This window comes from Camelus bactrianus, chromosome 19 (genome assembly GCF_048773025.1).
Source record: "Camelus bactrianus isolate YW-2024 breed Bactrian camel chromosome 19, ASM4877302v1, whole genome shotgun sequence".
NCBI classification, from domain to species: domain Eukaryota; kingdom Metazoa; phylum Chordata; class Mammalia; order Artiodactyla; family Camelidae; genus Camelus; species Camelus bactrianus.
In genome coordinates, this window is record NC_133557.1 from 16,611,683 (window position 1) to 16,627,365 (window position 15,683).

Below are 15,683 nucleotides of genomic sequence, written 5' to 3' on the forward strand. Positions count from 1 at the left end.
TCCTGCTGTTTGCCCCGCTCAATGCGTGGGACACTGCCGATGACCCTTGCTGAACTGGGGAGACTGAGGACGAGGCAGTGCTGGGTTTCCTATTCGACCCAGGCAGGGCCCACAGGGTGGTCTCGGCTCCCCATGGCAGACGGTAATTTCCCTGCAGAGGATAAAGCCGAGCCTCATTTGGGCACACAGGGGCTCTCAGAGAGCTCGCCAAACCATCAGATCCAGGTTGCAGCATTTTTAGGGCCAGGTGGGAGGACAGGATCAGGACACCCTAGGGACGAGATGGGGTCAGAGGTGAGGGGCCAGCCTTGAATATTCGGCATCAGGAGCACAACCCCAGGCCGCTGCCAGGGTCTCTGCAGTATCCCCACAGTGTGATACTGGGTTTGACTTATCTCCTGCCTGACACACTCAGCTCAGGGACTAGCCTGTCCCTAATCAGGACGCATTCGAGGACCTGGAAGGAGAGTCTGGAAGGAGAAACCCAGGGCCCAGGCATGGGCAGAGGAAAAAGTGGATACAGTGCCTTCTCCAACCCACTCCCGATCTGCGGGTTCCATGTTCACATCACCCATGTAACTCCTCGTCTTAGGTTGGGGTCCCCCCAAAGCAGAGCCCAAGACAAGGACTCGAGTACAGGTAGATGATCTGGGAGGTGATCCCAGGAACAGTGCATGAGGATTAGGAAGAGGGAGCCAAGGAAAGAGAAGAGCAGATGGAAGGGGGCCTTCCTGACATCATCAGGGCAGGCAGCACAGCACAAGTACACCAGGGCCTCCAAGAAGTGTGCAGAAGGCCCCCAGGACTTATCGTCTGAAAAACAGGAGGCTGGAGACATTACCCACCAGTTTTCATCACCTCTGGTTGAAGGTGGTCCCCAGGAGAGGTCATTTCCTGCCACCTCCGCCCCCCTATAGTTCTGCAGAAAGCCCTGAGGCAGAACCAGGACCTCTGTGGAGTGGCCCAGAGGTGGGCATCCGGCAGGACTGTCCTGGAATCCGAGTGGACATCCCAGGCACCTGCCACCCCTCCTAGGACTTCTGGCTGCACTTTAAATAAAATGCAAACTCCCTCATGGCCCCAGCGGCACTGTATGGTCTGGTCCCTGCCTGCTTTTCCAACCTCCCCTCCCCATCTCCTCCCTATCACCCATCACACCGTAGCCGCCTGCACTTAGGAACAGCCGGATTGGTCTGTTCTCCACTCGCAGAAAGAACCACGCCTCAAGGCTTCGCCCTTGCTCTCTCTTCTGGATGAAGCTCCAGGTACGTGCTTACACGATCAACTTTCTCTCACCCTTCAGGTTCTGGCAAAAGCACCTCCTCCTTAGAGATTTCTCTGTCCTGACCACCCTACCGAAATCCAGCTCATTCTCTAGAATGTCCCAGTGGTGTGCTGGTAAATGCTTGACCACCAGCTCCCAGGGAGACACAGAAGCCTCCGATTGCGTTGACTCCGTAAAGACTCCCATTGACCAGAGTTGATGTCAAGCTAACAGCCAGCGGGCACCGAATGTGGAGGTGGGAAAAGAAGCACAGTGACGCACCCACAGAGGACCCCACCATCTCTGTGGGGACCACGTGAGTCAATTACTTCAAGAGCATACATAACAGTAAAATAATTAAGAAGCGATGCCTTCGATTTTTAATTTTTATTTTAATATAATTTATTTCATTATAAATTTATAGAACTGAATTTTTCATAATGGCCGTGTTTAACAACCAGCTCACCAAACTCCCAAGTTTTTTTTAAACTGATTTTTTTAATTCTTATTTTTTTATTACAATATTAGTTCCATGTGTACAGCAAAGGGATTCAGTTATAAATATACATACATTTATTTTTTTCAGATTATTTTCCATTACAGCTCATTACAAGACATTGCATATAGTTCCCTGTGCTATACAATAGGTCCTTGTTGTTTATCTATAAAAAAACTCCCAATTTTTTAAAGGTAGTCAGTTACAATGTGTCAATCTCTGGTGTACAGCATAATGTCCCAGTAATACACATACATACATATATTCGTTTTCATATTCTTTTTCATTAAAAGTTACTATAAGATATTGAATATAGTTCCCTGTGCTCTACAGAAGAAATTTGGTTTTTATCTATTTTTATATATAGTAGTTAATATTTGCAAACCCCAAACTACCAAATTTATCCCTTCCCACCCACTTTCCCCCAGTTAACCATAAGATTGTTTACTACGTCTGAGAATCTGTTTCTGTTTTGTAGATGAGTTCAATAGTGTCTTCTTTTTTCTTTCTCTTTCTGGCTTACTTCACTTAGAATGACGATCTCCAGGTCCACTCATGTTGCTGTAAATGGCATTATTTTGTTCTTTTTTATGGCTGAGTAGTATTCCATTATATAAATATGCCGCAATTTCTTTATTCAGTCATCTGTTGATGGACATTTAGGTTGCTTCCATGTGTTGGCTATTCAAAATTCCCAAATTTTTGACAATCATCTCTCATGAGCTGTTACGAGTCAGCTCCAAAACCACTTGATATATCCATGTTCTTTACCTCTACACACCTTTTAAGAGTTGCAATTATTTTTTTCTCCTTGCTTTAGCCTCCATACACTAGCCTGCTAGGATGTAGGTTCCACGACAGTGGAAGCTCTGATGGAATTTATGCTCAATCGTATCCTCAGAGCCCAGCCCACAACAGAAATTCAATAAATATTTGCTGAATGAACATATCAATGCATGCATGAATGGGCAGATGAGGTCAATGGATGTCATAGGGTTGGGCATCTCTGCTGTGGATTCGAGAGGGAAGACTCACCTCCAGCGACCCACAACGAAGCCCAGAGGGCTTGGAGGAGGGCGGTGCTCCTGACAGGGGGTGGCGAGCAGAACAGGCCCAGAGTTTCCCGATAGGAGAAGCCAGGCTGTGGTAGAGGAGATGAATCTGGAATCATTGCTGAACGTTCTTGGGGTCTTGCCAGGGTGGCCCCTCCTGGAGCTTCATACCCTCCCCACAGTGCAGCTGGCTGGAAGGTGGGAGGGACATCGGGAGGTGGCAACTGACCCAACTGACTGTCACAGCCCTGCCCGTGGAACTCTTCATAGGGCAGCTGAGCGGGCCTGTCAGCTCCGGCATCTCTGGGATCCTAGCCACTCATGATCCCTGTGCAAGCAGCCCCTCCACAAAGGGAAGGGCGAGAACCCCAGGAGGAACAAATTTTATTTACAAACCAGAAATAGATAAATGGACAGAGAAAACAAACTGTGATTACCAGTGAGGGAAGATGGGTGGGGAGTAGATTAGGAGTCTGGGATTAATAGATAGACACTACTATACAGAAAACAGATAAACAACAAGGACCTACTGTATAGCACAGGGAACTATATTCAATGTCTTGTAATGAGCTGTAATGGAAAAGAATCTGAAAAAATATACATTCATGTATGTATATGTAAAACTGAATTGCTTTGCTGTACATATGAAACTAACATTGTAAATCGACTACACTTCAATAAAAAATAAGAATTAAAAAAAAAAGAACCCCAGGAGGAACAGCAAACTCAGCAAGCCTGTGCCCATTGACTCTCTCCACCTTCTGCCCGCCCCTCCAGCTGTCTGCACACGCAGAAGACTCCCCACTTCACAAGCCCGTCTAGTACCAGGCCCAGCACTTACACGGGGGAGATGGCAGAAGATGCCTGCAGCGTGAATGAGCCAATGAGTAAGGCAGCTTCCCAGCAGAGCACAGGTGAATCAGAGGCACTTCCCACTCAGGCCAGCTCCGGGACTGGTATGGGAAAGAGCACAGAGATGCCAGGTCAGCTCTGCCCATAACTGCAATCCAGGGTGGGAGCTGGGAACCCAGCCCTCAGGCCAGGCAGCCTGGGGTCACCTCCCAGCTCTGCCACTCTCTAGCTTGGGCCTTCACTTCTTCATCTGGAAAATGGGAATAAATCATTATAGCACGTACTTCTCAAGACTGCTGGGGTATTTAATGAAATGATACAAGCAAGGGGCTTGCCAATTTCCTAGACCAGCAAAAGGGCTCAGTGGATTGATCTTCAATTTGTAGAACACTCACAGAGCATTTTCTTTGAGCCAGGAACTGCCCTAAGTACCTGAGAAACATTAACTCATTTAGTATCGTATTCGTATCAAGGTCTTAACACTGCGCCATACTGGCTCTCACTGTGTTTTTTCTTTTGTTAGATTGGTAGGTTTCGTTTGGTTTGTTTTGGTTTTGGTTTTTGACATTGTTATTGTTACAGAATAAGGTTCTTCCCTTCTCTGGATCTCAAGATCTGTAACAGGACATTGGATTAAATGGCCCCTAATCTAGTGTTTCCATTGCAAACTCCCATTTCTTGGTTCATTCCAGCTTTTCAGAACTTTCTAAGTCCTGGTGTGCAGAGTGGACTCCCAGTGCAGGAATTTGACCGAGGAGGCCAGTCTCTGTTGCCAGGAGAACGTGGGCATGGTGGCCACCTTGCTCCAGGCAAGGGCTGTGGACCCAGGCAGCCATTCGCAACCCCACCAATGGTCCCCTTCCCTTGGAGTGAGTCCCAGGAGATCAGCCTTTTGAGATGGAAGTCCAACACTACCAACCCCATTCATTCTTCTGTTGGTAAGTGTTCATTGAGCACTGACTATGCTTGGGAACAAGGCAAGGAATATGACAGGAAGACGGCTGCCTTCATGGGGTCTAGCCTATTGGAGGAAACAGAAAAGAAAAAGCCAACAAGTAAGTAAACCAGCTAATTTCACACAGAAGCATCCAGGGCTATGAAGAGTGTAAATCAAGCTAAGAAGACAGTGACTAGGAGAGTAGTCAAGGCAGACCTCTCCGTAGAGATGACTTGGGAGCCAAGACAGGAATGGAGCCAGGAGTCAATGATGGGATGAGCTGAGGGAAGGCAGGTGGGGACAGTCTATTAAACAAACAGGCCTGAGTGCCTAGAGTTCAGGAAGCAAGGTGGGGCATGGCCACAAAGCTCAGCAAGGCAGCGGGGGCAGATCAGGTAGCACCCAGCAAGTCAGCATAAGGAGCTTTCATTTTCCTTAAGTATATGTGCCCCCACACAAGACCTGCTACATAATTTGTGGGACCCAGTGCAGAATGCAAATAAAAGGCCCTTGTTCAAAAACCAACAAGAGTTTCAAGATGGCAGCAGAGCATTTAACCAAGCATGGGACCCTGCCCGTGGGGCCAGCCCTGTCTCTACAAAACTCTGCTGGCATCAATAAAAACGGTCTTTAATTTGACAACTGCGTATTGAGGACCTGAAACAAACTAGGCACCATGCCAGGGACTGGGACTACGAAAAAGCGAATGATCAAATAAAGAAAACCACTTTGACCTTCATTTTTCCAGGTTGTCTCCACCCACAAACAAAGCCAGAAGACTGCCCCATCTTCACATATTTGATGGTGGTGAGACCCACAAAGGTTCACACCATTCATTGAAGGGATTTGCCTTGATCCATTGGTAACAATGGGAACAATTACTGCGTATCTGCCGTGTGCCTGTGTACAGACATCATTTCACTTAATCCCCACCAGCCACCACCCATCAACAAGAAACATGCAAGGAAAGCAGATGAGGAAATCAAGATCCAAGAAGACAATTAACATTTCCAGGTTCCCACTGCTTACTGGTAACTGGGGAAGCTGGGATTTGAACCCAGTTCTAGAATCCAGACCCTTCCCTCTCCGGATGCACCATCTTTACTCACATACAATGTGTGCTCAGTTGCTTGCTCAAATTAAAGATTCAAGTGCAACCGTCAATAACCTTGAGAGTAACTAATGTCTACTGAGGGCTTCCTATATGCCAAGCCCTACTCTAAGCTCTCCACATAGATTTTCTCAATTTTTCCTACAGACAATCTGCTTATGCATAGAGCATAATTTCCCCATTTTCCTGGTGGGGAGACTGAGATTCAGAAAGGTTAGGTAACTTGTCCAAGGCCTTCCAGCCCATGTGCAGTGCAGCTGGGGGCCAAGTCCAGCTGTGTGTTCCGGGGTTTGGGTCCCTACCTCTGTCCTGCTCCTCTTCCTGTTGGCTAAGGCCATGCACAGTTCTTGCTACTGTGGAACCCCCAGCCAGTTGGTCAGTTTCTTGATGGAAGGGTCAGAGCGCGGAAGTTCAAGGAGCCAGGCCCCAGGAGAAGGTCTGGGGGTTTGACCTGGTGTCAACATCAGCAGTGAAGATTGCTTCATGCCCAGCCCAAGAGGAACAGGGAAGTCTGACTTCTCCCCTAGCCATGGGAAAGAGCTCCTTTTCTAAAAAAAGCAAGGCCAGAACCATGAGTGCGACACATCGGGGCCCTTTCTGCCACAGTCTTTCTCTTTGTCTTGGCCTTTTGGCCAATGGAGAGGGCTATCTTGAAAGAGGAAGACTTGTTCACTCTTGGTTTTCTGACCAAGGATCTGAAGGACTTCCCTAAAGAAAAGTGCCAGGCAGGAAGGTTCTGGGGCCGGGCATGGTCTGGAGAGGCTGAGCCCCTGCTCTGTAGTGCAACCTTGCAGGGACCCTCAAGTCAGGACTTACAGCGTCACTCTGGTATTGCCCAGAAGGAAGCACTAAACAGAGGGCAGGGGCCTATGGTGACCTCTCAGTAAAACCCTTTTTCCATGCAGGAAATCCAGGCAGCTGGGGGAAAGAGGGGTACAGGTCCAGGGGTTTGTATCAATCCCAATTCAGCCCCAGTGGGGTGCACACCAGAGTCAGGCAGAAGCTGAGTCGGAGAGAACTCAGTTGGAATTCCACAATGCCACTCAGTCAGTTTGCGGGAGCCAGGTAAATTCACTACCACTTTGGGTCAACTAATCCCCATTTTCCTAAATTAAATGTTATAACCTGTATTAAGGAACAGATGAAAATAAGAAGGAAATAGACTTCTTGGTCTCAGTGAAGCTGCAGAAGCAGGCAGGCAGCTGAGAGAAGTTCCGAGGGTGAAGCCCAAGGGAGCAGAAGCAGAATTTCCCAATCCGGGGTATGAGATTCAAACAGAAAGAATCGCACATCCTGTTACACCACAATTTGCCATCCAACATTCTCAGCATTGATTTGTCTTCCATCTCTAGCGTAAGTCTATTTTGAGGTCTCAGATCACTAAGAATTTCTACCTATGTCCTTTACTATGAAGTCTTCAAAACCAAAATTCTTTGTCTTAAGCTTCTTTCTCCAAAATCCTGTAAAGCCTCCTCCATTTGGAGAGCAAAGGGAAAGTGTGAAGACAGCTCATTTTCACGCTCTTGGTAAGGAGTCTTTGTTTTCTTCTTTGATGCTCATAGTCTAAAAGTAAATTACCCTTACAATTGAAGTATTTTGTGTTCAAAACTGGGAGACCCCTTTCTATTTTTCCTTGGAATATGAATCCTTCCATTCTGCATACTCAATATTAAGTTTTCTGCACATTTTTTTTAAAAGCTATCACTTATTGAACATTTAGGGCCCCATTTAAAAAATTAACATATGTAAGCCTTACAAACTCCTTATCAGAAAGTGATTAATGAGTGTCATGGCTGGGAGTATTGGATAGGAAGGCTCTCTGAGTTTCCATCCAGACTCAGAGCCTTTCCAGCCGGGTTGACCTTGGACATGTGACCCAAGCACTCTGAGCGTCAGTTTCCTCATCTGTAACATGGGGGCGGTAAGGCTACTCACCTCATTGTGGCTGTGAAGATCAGATAAGCCATATAATATCATGTATATGTGGAATCGAAAAGAAAAAATGACACAGATGAACTTATTTACAAAACAGAAACAGAGTCACACACATAGAAAACAAACTTATAGTTCCAAGGGGGGAAAGGGGTGAGGGGTGGAGAAATAAATTGGAAGTTTAGCATTTGCAAATACTAGCTACTATATATAAAACAGATAAACAGCAAGGTCCTACTGAATAGCACAGGAAACTATATTCAATATCTTGTAATAGCCAATAATGAAAAAATACGAAAAGGAATATATACGTATATGTGTAACTGAAGCACTGGGCTGTACACTGGAAATTAACACAACATTGTAATACTTCAATTAAAAAAAAAGGTTAGATAAGCACACACAAAAATACTTACACTGCACCTGCAGGCACAGAGGCTCTGTAAAGGCTGACTTTTAGTATGAATCTCCTTTTCCTTTAAAGGAAACTGGGACTTCAAGAAGCTGAGTAACTTGCCCCAAATCATACAGCTGGAAGTGATGAAGTGATGGGGATTCCAACACCCTTTCTAAACCCAAAGTCTACACCGGTAACTCGCAGACACGGTGCCTTGTGCCCAGCATCGGCCTGGCACAGGGGAAGCTCGAGTCAGGAGAACTTCCTCCCTTACCAATCACCTAAAACGGGAAATAGAACAGACGCTAAAGGATGGCTGCAGCCACCTTCCCTGTGCAGACTTTGTGATCAGTCAGCTTCACCTCTGTGTACTCAAGGCTTCATGTTCCAGAAGCCATTCTGGCCAACGGGCTGACCCACACACGCCTGTCTACATGATTGCCTTTTATCACTGACGTCATGTTCTTGAGATTTACTTCTGCTCCAAGAAACAGAAAAAGTTACATATATATGAGAGAGATATATGATGATATGTAGCAGATATAGCTGAATATAATGCTGAAAAGGCACCCTCAGAATCCAGCTCAACACTGCTTCAGGCAGTGTACAGACAGTCAGCCACATCAGACAGGAAAGAATTGTGAAATTCAATCTACTTGTGAACCCTCGCAGAGTCAAAGAAGAAATTAGGTACCACAGTCTTTGAAGTTTGTTTGGTTTTTTTTTCCTGATATGCACAAGCATAGGATGCTATGGAAGCCCAGGGGAAGAAGCGAACACACCACACAGGCTGAAAGGATCAGGGAAGGCTTCCTGGAGGAGTTAACATGGGCACTAGATCTTGAAGGATGAATAGGAGTTAACCATGCTAAAAAAAAAAATGAGGCTCATTCCAACAGAGACAGAGGGGTCTAAAGGGCATGGTGGGATGTGGTTAAGGAATATCCCATCAGCTACATCCTCACTTCTTCATTTGTTCAAGGAAATTAATGAATCCCAGACAGATGCCAGACCCTGTGCCAGCTACTGAGAAAGTAAAGCTTAATCTAACCTCCAGCAGCTCCCAGTGTGACCCATGAGCAGGTCATAACCCACAGCATGAGAGATGTGACAAGGGCACGTCTGATGCACATGAGGAGAAGGGATTACTACTGCAGGACCAATGTAGGGGGAAAAAGGAGGGGTTTTCGAGTTCCCTTTCTGAACATAGAATATGCAGGATTCTGTGACAGATCGTATTCCAGGGATGAGGGAAAGGGAGAAATCTGGGAGACTGTCGGAGCCACAGATGATTGAGAGGAGGGAGGAAGAGAAGGGAAATTATGTTTGGGAAGTTAACAACCACTTCAGCTTTAGAATCAGCTTTCTAAATTTGTGAAGCTAGGAAGCCTTTAGACCGGGAACTCCCTGAGGGCTAGAATTAAGATTGCAGCATCTCAAAGGCCCTGCACCTTCACGTAGAGGACCTAACACCATTCTGGATCCACACTTGGGGTTCAGCGAGTGCTTGATGACTTGAGCTGTCCTACCTACTCTGGACTGGGGTCCAACCTCACTCTGAACCCTACAGAGCCGTGTGGAGTGTGGAAGGCCAAGTTGGCCAATCACCTTCTGCCACATCCCACCTGAGCCGTGACTCTAGGATACCAGAAGCTTTCGCGCATCACAGATTAACATAAAACCGTTGCTCTTTTCAAAAACTGAACCGCCCCAAGATTGAACGCGCAAATGCTTGTGCAGCTATAATCTCAGCAAACATCTGCTACCTTTGTGTGGCAAACGCAGCCCCTTTAGAACAGTGCCTTTGATTTCAAGGAAAGACAAATCAGGCCGCACGTTTTTGTTCTGAATGCCTCTCATCACAGGAGGAAATTTTCAACAGCTTGGGACTCTGAATGTATGAAAAATGGGTTATTATTTTTTTTTAACAAGGAGTTCATGATAAAGAATCAACAAGGTTCCTGAAAGAGATGCAGCCAATTCTCTACTCCTGTTCCTTTCCCCTCTCCTGTCTCATCTTTTTCTGGATTCTCCGAGGTCCGCTCTGGACCTGCGCCTCATTTGCACTGCCAGTTTCAGGTCTGAGCCTCGGAGGGCTGGGGCAGGGCGGGCACTGGCCTGAGTCATCTCTCTACACAGAGTGAGTTCTGGAATAAGGGCCAAGGTCTTCTCTCCTGGTGTCCGACCTCACAGGACGTGTTTGTAAGTAACCAAAATGGAGGAATGTTTGCAGGGCAAGAGAGTGTTTAAGACACAGCCCCTCATCTTCACGGCTCAGTCAGAAGGGTGGGTGTCACTGTCCCCAAAGCAGCAGGTGTGGAGAAACAGGCTCAGCTGTCCTGGGTTCAAATGCTCTCTTTGCTGCTTTCTGGCAGGGTGATGCTGAGTGGAAAAAAATACTCCACTTACCCTTCCTAGTTTTGGAAAATACCCATAGTGGTAGCTATGGTGAGCAATAAATGACAGCTTAATTAGAGTCCCTCTAGGCATGGGACATTTGTCGTCCACATAAGCACACAGAAGGAAGGCTTGAGAGCCAATGACCACCACCACCATCTTGGTTCAGGCCTCAGTACCTCTTCCCGTGGACAGCTACACCCTCCTCACCGGACCCCTTACTTCTACTCTTGGCCCTCCAACAGTCCATTCCCTACATAGCAACCAGAGTGATCATTTTAGGTGACAAATCAGGGCAGATCATTCCCCTGCTTCAAATCCTGCAGTGCCTTCCTAATGTGCTTAGAATAAAATCTGTCTCAGCCTGCACGATCCGGCCCCCATGGCCTCCACAATCTCATCCCTTACACTTTCCCCTTTGCTCACTGAGCTGGCCCCCTGGCCCCCTTTCTACTCTTCAAATATGCATCCTCAGGACCTGCATGTGGATGCTTTCACAGCTGCCTCCAAAGCTGCCCTTTGTATGAATGGCTGGCTCCTCCATCAGTCTCCCCTCAAATGCCACTCCTCCACTCCTCAGGGACAACTTCCCTAATGTCACTGACAATTGCCTTGTTTGCGTGTTTGTTTCCTTGAGCATTGCCTGTCACCTCAGCTGGCGTGCAATCTCCATGAGACTCCTTTGGTCTTAGTCTCTATGTCTTAGCCTCCAGTATCTAAATCAGTAGACTCCATAAAAGTTAAATGATCAGAAAACAGACGAGTGACATTATTACAAATTATAAAAGAAGGATGTATATTTATTTAATCAGAGTAAAGGAAGATGCTACCTCTGAGTCAATAGAACCTTTTCTACCATCTCCACGTAGGTAAGACAAACCTCTTCCACCCCAAAGTTCAGAGACATCTCTCAAGGTCATATAACCTCAGGGCTCACCTGGGAGACCTTTCAAGCTGACATTTTATTTAATCTTTTTAACAGTGACAATAAATAGATCCAAGTTCACCTCTTACTCGGAGGACCACATTTTCTCACTCAAAAACCTTAAGTGAAAGACAAGGAACTCAAAAGTCTTAACTGTGCCCTAATCAAAACCTAGCAGCAACAGAGAAATTAAACTGAGTTTTAATTAGTCCCATCACTGATTCTCTAGAGAACCCCAGAGGGAGTGGGCACAAACATGCATCTAACTGCCCACTGGCATCCATACTCAGATGTCCACAAGCACTGAAGTTCATTGGATCCAAGGCCAGGTTCATTATCTGCCTCCCTCCACCCACACAACCACACCCTTGGTCAGCATCTTTGGTGTCCCAGAGTGTGGCCACCGTCCTTCCAATTGTCAAACCAGAAAGCTGGAAGTCTCCACTGACAGCGCCCTTTGCCTCAATCCCCGAGTCCTACTGACGCTGCCTCCTAAGCCAACCTTCTGGTCCCCGTCTCCACATCCCACTGAGCTCAACCAACCATTACCTCCCCCTGGACAACCTCATTTGTCTTCTCATTATGTCCCCACACTCACCCAGGCATCCTCCATCATCCCCGTGGCAGCCAGAACAACCTTTTCAAAAAATAAACCAAATTGTACTCCACAGCTTCTTAAGCCCCTTCTATGGCTTCCCACTTCTCTTAGAACAGAAGCCAAATCCTTAACTTAGCCTGCAAGGTCCGCCCACAGTCATCCACTGCCCACTTCTCCAGCCTGGCTCATACCCTGTGGTCCTTCAGCTCCCAAGTTCTCGCCCCATAGCCTTCATTTAGTTCCAACTCTCCACAAAGACTTTGCACATGCTATTTCCTTTGTCTGGAACATTCTCCCACTGCCAACCACCTCCTATCTATTCTTCAGATCTCTACTCTGTTTTACTTCCTCAGGGAAATCTTCCTTGATCGTCAAGTTTAGGTCAAGTCCTCCTAGAACTGTTTTTTTCTCTCCCGAGCACTCACATCTGTGTATAATTATGGATTCGTTGGTGTGACCATAGGACTATCATCTCTACCGCCCATCAAACTCTACACTCCTGAAGGCAAGGACTTGTCTTTTTTGTCCTGCATTGTACCCTATTGCTTAGTGCAGTAGCTGGCACAGAGCAGGAGCTCAAACCATTGAATGAATGAATGAATGAATGAATGAATGAATGAATGAATGAATGAGGAATAGCTATCCTATGGATTTGGGTTCACCTTCCATGAGCTGGTCAAGATCCCATGTTTAGCAATCCTCATGGGAGATGGGAGAACTGGAGGAGTTATTTCATTAAAAGTAGAGGGAAAAACCTGAGTTGTTGAAAGATTCAGAACTCGGTGCTGAAATCAGCCATTGAGTCCCCGTAACTTGCAAAGATGTATTGTACATTACAGAGTTCTGCACCGAGGAAGTGCATAACTGACTCCCCATCTCTTCTAGACAGATGGCACATATAATTTCTCTCTTTGGGAATCTTGGGTTGTATCTTGGATTTCTTAGAACTTACTGGAGAAAGTGGGCAGCAAAGAGAGGGGAAATAGGCTGGGTTTGTCACTGTCACTATGCCAAAGAAAAGAGACCTGTTAATATCTAAAGGATGTCCCCAGCCATCATTCCTAAGGAAGAACACACACACACACACACACACACACACACACACACACACACACGTACACACAACTTCTATGAGGAAGAAATGAAACCAACTTGAGACCTTGAGCTACCTGTCGGTCAGCAGGTGTACAGTCAGCTTTCACCACGTGCTCTGCTAGATGCCGGGGTCACAGCAAAGGACAGTCCTTTGAACCCAGAGCCTGTCTTCACACATCTACAGTGTGATGGGGGCTGCAATTTTGAACACACGCTGACACCACGCTGCAACCAAAGCTGAGAATGACGTGCAGGGGCCTCGGCTGCACAGAGAGGGGACGTGGCCTGGCCTTGGAGATTGGCAGAGACTTGCCAGAGGAAGTAAGACCGAAGGTGCACCGTGATGACCCCTCTGAGTCTTGGCTTTCTCATATGTAGAATGGAGACAATAAGTCCCATCTTCCAGGTTGTTGAGTGTTAGCTTTAAAATAATTATAACCCTGGCTAACATTTGGTGAGCGCTTATTCTGGGCCAGCCACTGGGCTAAGCACATCTTATGCATTAGTTCCTTAAATGCTCATCACAACTCTAGAAAATGGTTACAAATATTATCCTCATTTTACCAATGAGTAAACTGAGGTTTAGAGAGGTGAGGACACCTACTCATGTCTCTGGGGACCCAGATCTGCCTGGCACCCTGCTTTGAGGCAGGGTACTCTGCCACCTCCCTAATGTGCCCATGAGAAGCACTCCACCCAAAATAAACCCATCAATGAATGTTGCTTCCCTTCCTCTCCTTGTCCCCTCCTTCTCTTTCCTCTGTAGAGGAAAAAAACAACAACAACAAAGATACCAGAGTTACGTGCCTTTAGCTGGTTTCTCTGGATTCCATGAAGCCAGTTTATAAATATAGTCTTTGAAAGGGCCTGGAAAGGGGAAACCAGAATACTGACAGTTATTCCTACCTCAAGAACAATAAACTAAATCCCTGAGTCCATCTGTGGCCTCAACCCTCACCCCGGGGAGATCCTGGGGATGGAAGCTCCAGGCTTTGCTGCCCCCAGGGTGGGAGGTGACTGAGTTTAAGGCCTGGTTGCCAAAGCATTCCAACAATGTGGTCCAAAAATCAATCAAGCCCCCAAGGTATTTGGAGCTGGACTTCACCGTGGTCCCCTGTGGCTTGCCTTCTAGAAGTTGTAGCTTCAGCTGCTGCTCTGCTGGTCCCTCTGGAGGACTTGGCGCTATCCCATCCAGCAGTGCATCACCCCATTGGTCTGGCTGCCTTCCCCTCCTTGACCTATACCCAGTCCTTTCACTGTATTACAAGGTTTGACCTCATAAAAGATGTATTTATTTACCCATTTGATTTATTCATTCTCAGTCTTGGGAGCCTACTACCTCCAGGCCTGTGTTCCTGCATTTGTCAACTCCCCATTGTGCTGATATTCTGAGTATTTTTTCAGATAAAAGTCAGAGAAGAAGACTCAGTTTCTGGCCAGTTGCCACATCTCTCACTTGGCTGTGAGCAGGTGACCCAGCTGTCAGCAAGCTTCCTCCCTGCACTTGACCCCAGAGCTGCAGAGGTCAGAGTGGTGGGACTGTGAGGCTGAAGTTACTGGGATGGTGGCCCTGTCTTCCCTAGTTGGCACAGCTGGGAACAATCAAGGTCAGCTCCCCAAGTCAATCCAAGGACCCCGGGGAGACCCTTCCCGCAGCAGGTAGGAGGTGAGCTTGCTTGTTCTCTTGCATTGGCAGCAAGACTTGGTGGTTCCTGGGCCTTAGAGAGCTCCTCAGATCCCTCTGCAAATCAGTCCCCAAGCCATACTCCTTGTCCTGACCTACATGTTCAGTTGGCCCAACCTTTTAGATTCCAACAAAGTAATCAAGTGCACAGGCTTTGGAGTCAGCTAAACTTGGGATCATAGCCTAGCTCTGTCACTTTGTAGCTTGGTAAATTGCTTCATACATCCAGTCCATAGTTTCCCCACCTATAAAAAGGGGTTGGTAATAATAGTAGTGCCTGTTCCTAGGGTTGGTTTGATGACTAAATGAGATAACGCACGTAGAGCGTTTAACCCCAAGTTTCTCAAGCTCAGCGCTAGTGACATTCCAGGCTAGGTATTATTTGTTGTATGGGGTCTCCCGTGCATTGTAGGATGTTGAGCAGAATTCTTAGCTTCCAGCCACCAGATTCCAGTAGCACAACTCCCCTCTAGTTGTGACAAATGAAAGTATCTCTAGACATTGCCAGAAGTCCCATGACATTATCCCTATTGAGAACCACTGTTTTAACGCAGTGCCTGGAAATTATGCTTAATTAATGTTCACCATTATTATTACTGGCCACTGGAACCCAGTCTGCTTGGATGGCCTCTGGCCTTTATCCAGATCTTTCCAGCCCCACCACCCGAGAGTTATTCCTGATCCCAGTTTCCTACGTACTAGCAGGACCCTGATTCAAGATATTTGGACCATGGTACTGTGAAACAGCCTGATAACGCCTAGAAATGTGTCTACTACACCATACTGAACAGATAAGACCTATCTCTCCAAAAAAAAAATCACAAACAAAAGAGAATTGTGGGAAGAACAGAATTAAGACAAGAGTTACCTGAGGTAATCTGAGGCTAGAAAGAGAATGGAGATCAATGTTGAGAGGGCTCAAGAGTACTAGGAAGATGGTACC

At 46.7% G+C, this 15,683-nt stretch overlaps 1 long non-coding RNA gene across 1 annotated transcript; it reads left to right on the forward strand.

Moving 5' to 3' along the window:
• Window positions 1-2,894: 2,894 nt before the first annotated feature.
• LOC141573991 (uncharacterized) lies at window positions 2,895-6,636 on the forward strand. Its single transcript, XR_012500477.1, has 3 exons — window positions 2,895-3,726; window positions 4,357-4,602; window positions 5,350-6,636. It is a non-coding gene; the product is annotated as an uncharacterized LOC141573991 (long non-coding RNA).
• The last annotated feature ends 9,047 nt before the right edge of the window (window positions 6,637-15,683 follow it).